General features: G+C 37.3%; 1 non-coding gene across 1 annotated transcript; it reads left to right on the plus strand.

Annotated features, from left to right (window-relative positions):
• Positions 1 to 1,485: 1,485 nt before the first annotated feature.
• Positions 1,486 to 1,592, plus strand: LOC141715318 (small nucleolar RNA R71). The gene has a single exon (XR_012572085.1). It is a non-coding gene; the product is annotated as a small nucleolar RNA R71 (small nucleolar RNA).
• Positions 1,593 to 5,946: the final 4,354 nt, after the last annotated feature.

The following is a 5,946-nucleotide window of genomic DNA, read 5'->3' on the forward strand; positions in this document are numbered from 1 at the left end:
GAGCTCACCCTTTTGCACATCTATCAAGGTTCGGCCAGTAACCAAGAAAGGCATTCCCAAGATTATGGGAATCTTCTTATCCTCCTCGAAATCAAGAATTAAAAAATCAGCAGGAAAGATGAATTTATCCACCTTGACCAAGACATCCTCCGCAATGCCTCGTGGATATGTAAGCCAACTGCAAGGTCATATAAGTCGGCTTCGGATCAGGTAAGTCCAACTTCTTGAAGATTGACAAGGGCATCAGATTGATGCTAGATTCCAAGTCAAATAAGGATTTGTCAAATGACACTATTCCAATGGTGCAATGAATAGTGAAGCTTCCAAGATCTTTAAGCTTCATAGGCAACTTCTGTTGCAACACAACACTGTATTCCTCCGTGAGAGCAACGGTCTCTAAGTCATCAAGCTTCACTTTCTGAGAAAGTATACCTTTCATAAACTTCGCATAACTCGGCATTTGTTCAAGAGCTTCAGCAAAAGGTATATTGATATGAAGTTTCTTGAACACCTCCAGAAACTTCTCAAACTGCTTATCCAGATTTTTCTTCTGCAGCCTCTTAGGAAAGAGAGGTGGAGAATAGATCTGTTTCTCCCCTATATTACCCTCAGGAGGAGTGTGTTCAACAATAGTCTTCCTTAGTTCTACTTCAGTTTCCTTCTGTACTTCTTCTTCAGCCACAGCTTCTTTATCCAAAACTTGAGAGTGTTCAGGATTTGTAACCTTCCCAGACCTCAAAGTAATTGCCTTTACCTGCTCCTTAGCTTCCCTCTTTCCTGGCACTTCAGTGTCACTAGAGAGTGTACCAGGTTGACGATTTAGCAAGGCATTGGCAATCTGTCCAATTTGATTTTCCAAGGTCTTGATAGGCACTGCTTGGCTCTTGCACATGAGCCTTAACTCCTCCAATTCAGATTTTTCATTAGATTGTTACAGTTGGAGTTGTTGTCTTGATGCATATTGCAGTTGCTGAAGCCTAGGAGGGTTGTACTGCTTTGCTGCATACTGCTGATAAGGCTGCTGAACCGCATTCTGAGTATTGTTCCAGCTGAAATTAGGATGATTGGGGTTATTGGGATGATAGGTGGCTGGCATAGGCTACTGCGACCTCTGAAAGTTGCTCACGAACTGAGCTGATTCACTAGAAATAGCACACTGCTTCATCTCATGGGCACCAACACAAAGCTCACAGACACTAGTGCTCTGATTAACTCCATAATTATCCAAAGAATCCACCTTCATCGTCAAAGCCTTAAGGTGAGCAGCTATAGCAGTAGCTGTATCTAACTCCAGAATTCCTGCTACCTTGCCCTGAGATAGTCTCTGAGTAGGATTCTGGTGTTTATTAGCAGCCATCAGTTCAATCAATTCATAAGCTTCATCATAGCTTTTAGCCCATAAGGCTCCTCCTGATGCCACATCACGCATGGGTCTAGAAGTAACACCCAAACCATTATAGAAAGATTTAATGATCATCCAGTTAGGCATCATAGTGAGGACACTTTCTAAGCATCTCTTTGTAACGATCCCAAGCCTCATATAAAGATTCTCCAGATTGCTGAACAAATTGAGTAAGTGTGTTTCTAATTGCAGCAGTCTTCGCTATAGGGTAGAATTTAGTTAAGAACGTTTTAGCAAGATCCTCCCATTTGGTGATAGACCCTGGTAGTACAGAATGTATCCAGCACTTTGCTTTATCCCTCTGAGAGAATGGGAAAAGCCTCAACTTAATAGCATCTTCAGAAACTCCATTGAACTTGAAAGTGTCGCAGATCTCGATGAAATCTCTAATGTACATGTTGGGGTCTTCTGTCAGAGAACCCCCAAACTGAACTGAGTTATGTATCATCTGAATCGTGCTCGACTTGATCTCAAAGGTATTAGCCGAGATGGCTTGTCGAACAATGCTAGACTGAATATCATTAATCTTTGGTTGAGAGTAATCCATCAAAGCCTTCAAATTCACTTCCGGTTCTCCCATTGCAATAAGAACCTCTTCTTCCTTCTTAACTAGGATTTCTTCTTCAACTTTCTCCTCGATTACAACTTCTTCCTCAGCTTGATCCAGTGTTCTCTTACGAGACCGAGAACACGTATGCATACACGCTCGCTAGAGTACCTGAAACACGACAAGGAATTTAGTAAGTAACAATGTCTGAGTCACTGAACATTAACGACCAATGATGACAAACCATAAACTAAAAATTAACACCGAAATCCCGGCAGCGGCGCCAAAAACTTGTTAGGGCTGGACATGCGCTAATATTAACGCAAGTATACGTGATCGCAAGTAATATAGAATTATTAATATTTAGCACAAAAAATATAGAATTATTTCTAGTTCGTTCCCATAGGGACTGGTTTATGTTAACTTTAATTAATGTATTTATGCAACAATAGTATGGTTATTATCCAATGCTAAGATGAATAACAAATTGAGGTTGTTTATAACTAAGATTAACTAAGGGATTATACTAAAGAACATTAACTAGGAGATTGAAGAGGGTTGAATATGATATGACATAAATATGGGATTCTAATTTTATTAAATATTTCATTTAATAGCCTTTTCATTCTTAACCTTAACATGCAATGGTGATGACACTAATCAGATAACACAAAAATGATATACGCCTGGTCTCGGTGTTGGATCTTCCAAGTCTATGACATGAGAAAAATCCCCTGGTCTCACTGTCTATTGGGGTCTTGGCATCTGGTGTATCTCCATGTCATGCTTCAACCGTTGTATCTCGGCTTCATGAGCCTTGATCCTCTATTGTATATCTTGGGAAATCTTACCTTGGGTGCTAGCATGCCTCCTCATCCGATGAATCATAATCTCTATCAGAGTAAGGTGCATAGAAGTCTTGATCTTCGGGGATAGGGGCCATGCCATGAATATATTGGGGCGTCCACCCTTGCCCTTCTCCTTGGCGCGAGAGCCCACTTCCTCCAACCTCAAGGTACACTAGCATCCCAAATGTGGAGGTTTAAGGCTTCAAATATAGATATATTCACCTTCTTATTATGGAGAACTCACGTCCCACTCACGGGATCCCGTCCTTTAAATTCTTGTTCTTAGAGAGTTCGACCCTTGACTAGAGGTATATATGGGCTACTTTCCAATAATGGTGGTTGAGATATTCATTTCTTCATTATAAGAACTGACAACTTGAGTCATGACTAGTGGATTTTAATCTTTTCGTGATCTCAAATCTTACCGAAGTTTCTGGATGTGTGCTTCATGAGCACAAATTCTCTCATTTACGGTTTGGGCCTCCCTTCACATCTTTGGGGTAAAAAGGCCTTCTGACAATGGGGTTCTTTACTCGACCATCTCCTTCTATTGATGGCCTCCTTCGTGAGGTGATCTCTTTAGCAGGTGAACGATCTCTGTTATAGATATATAGGCCTCCCATAAAGCAGGTTAGTGGTGGCTGGAATCACAGTCGTAGCCATTTGAAATCTAGGTGTGCGGGTGCTTATGTGAGCATGCACCATCTGCAATTGTGATTTCTCTCCTTGAGTTACATTAAGTGGGAAATTTATTCTTGAGTTGATGGTTGGGTTGCAAGGATCTCCATTCCTGAAAGTTCTCCCCCTTGAGTGTTGAGGGTGGAATGTAGTGGATTTTGAGAGTTCCGCATCTTTTTCATAGTTGTTGTCTTCTTTCCACATAAGGCGCAAAATGTTATGGATAAAAAACTAAGTTATATTTATTATGCGTATTTTAATTCTAGGGTTCGTGAGCTCAAGCCCTTTAATAGTTGTGCTTGTGTTTCGTGGCTAAAAACTGCCATCACAAGATGCTTACGTATCTTTGTATATTTAGAGAATCAAGCCAAAACGTAGTTTTGAATGGAGGGGTGAGACCTTTTATATAGATGTTGGATGTTCATGTATTGAACTAGGGTTAGGAGACTTGGTGAGCAAGTCTTCATCTTTGAATGGACATTGGAGTCCTAAATTTGGGAAGCAGATTCCTTATTGGTTTAGGTGCCTTGGAGACTACTTTTCACAGAATTGTCTCCTTTATTGGACACATTTAATGAGCTGTTAATTTACCCTATTTATTATTTACGAAATTAATAAACAGTTATGGCTTCGGGCCTCATTAACTGGGCTTTGTTATTGGACCATATTAGGTTTAATAAATTCAACATTTATTATGTCTCTAGGCTAATTTCAGGCCCATATCAATTTTATTTTAGTCCGGACCAATAGCATATTTTTGTTTTAATCTGGATAAAAAAGTGTAGATTACTTTGTTTTATCTCGAAACCATTATATAATGCAACAAACTATCGATTAATATTACTTATATAGATATCTATAATAGATATCATAATATATATTTTATATTTAATTAAATTGATTGTTATATTAAAGATTATTTTAGAATTTAAATACATAAAAATTAAAATTAGTAGAATAAGTCGACTTCAAAATCAATTAGAATAATATAAATTTTAATATGAATTAGAATTTTTATTAGTAGAATAATTTGAATTTAATATCAATCAGAGTAATATAGAGTTCACTGAGAATAATATAAAGTTCGCTATGAATCAGAATTCAAAATGGTAGAAGAAATTGACTTAAATATCAATTAAAATTGACTGACCAACCACTTAAATCATGTGCAATGCACATAAATTTTTTTAGTATCGGTGTTATTTTTTAACTTAATTTGAACTGAAATTTTTTTGGGGGGTTTTCATAAAAATACATTAAAAAGTAATTTTTTGCAATTTTACCTTTTCTTTTTAGAATAATTTACACTTTTACTTTTTCTTTAAAAATTGCAAAGATACGTCAAATATTATACGCGAATTAAATCACTTGCTAGGTTACTTTAGTATTGCTGCTTTTCACTCTTCACTCAACTACAACTTTGATTTCAACAACTCTGTATCAAATTAATATCAAATTCATTGTGATTCATTGGAAATCATAGAAATTTTTTGTTCCAATCAAAAAATTAGTAGCTTTGAATTCGATTGAGATGGTTAGATCCGTTGAATTGAACGACTTGTTAGCTTTCTTCTTTGGTTTCTTAGGTTTGATCTCATTTGACTTGGGAATTTCTGATTCATCCTTAGTCATTTGAGTTGGACCTTTGAAACTAGTCATTAATACATAATTATCATGCACACTTTGATTGACAGGGAAATGCATGTTATTTACAAGCTTGTTATTCCACTAAGGCAGGCTAAATGGCATTTGAGGCATACTGAATGCAGCATAATAATGATTAGGTACAAATGACATATTAGCAAATTGTGCATTCATATTCTGAGCAGACATAGCATTCATAGGCATAGAAGGCATGGCAGTCATGTTGGGAAAAGAAGAGGGTACATATATGGGAGTTGGCATGGCAAGTTTCCAATTAAAAGACAAATGATTAACACTACCACACTTAACACATATTTTTCTTGAAGCATATTTATCAGGTGTATAGTTATTATGTTTGTTAATCCCTACTTTCCCATTTCTATTGTTTTTCCTTTTAGCTTCTGTTTTAATCTCGATCTTCTCTAATCTTTCATTCAATTGTTTGATAGACATATGACCAACATTAACTTTCTTCTCCTTCCTCACTTGATTTGATTCTCCTGGAACAAAATTTTTGGAAACTAATCCATATTTCTCATTCAGCTTGGTCAGCTTGGCTTTGCTCACAGGTTTGCTTATAGCCGACGGATGAGGATTTGTGTCACTCGACGGATAATCCTTTTGATTATCTGACGGATGACTCTCATCATCCGTCGAGTCCACATCTGTTAGCAATCCTTCAACCAAATTGGATTCCAATTTCTCCTTACTCTTTTTCGAGGATGCATCACAAAAGGACTCAATACCTTGAACTTTAGTGATTTGAGCATGAACATCTCTGGATGATTTCCATGCCTTAATCACCTCTTGTTCTCGTTCAAGTTGCT

The sequence above is a fragment of the Apium graveolens genome, chromosome 3, assembly GCF_009905375.1.
Source record: "Apium graveolens cultivar Ventura chromosome 3, ASM990537v1, whole genome shotgun sequence".
Classification (NCBI taxonomy): Eukaryota; Viridiplantae; Streptophyta; class Magnoliopsida; order Apiales; family Apiaceae; genus Apium; species Apium graveolens.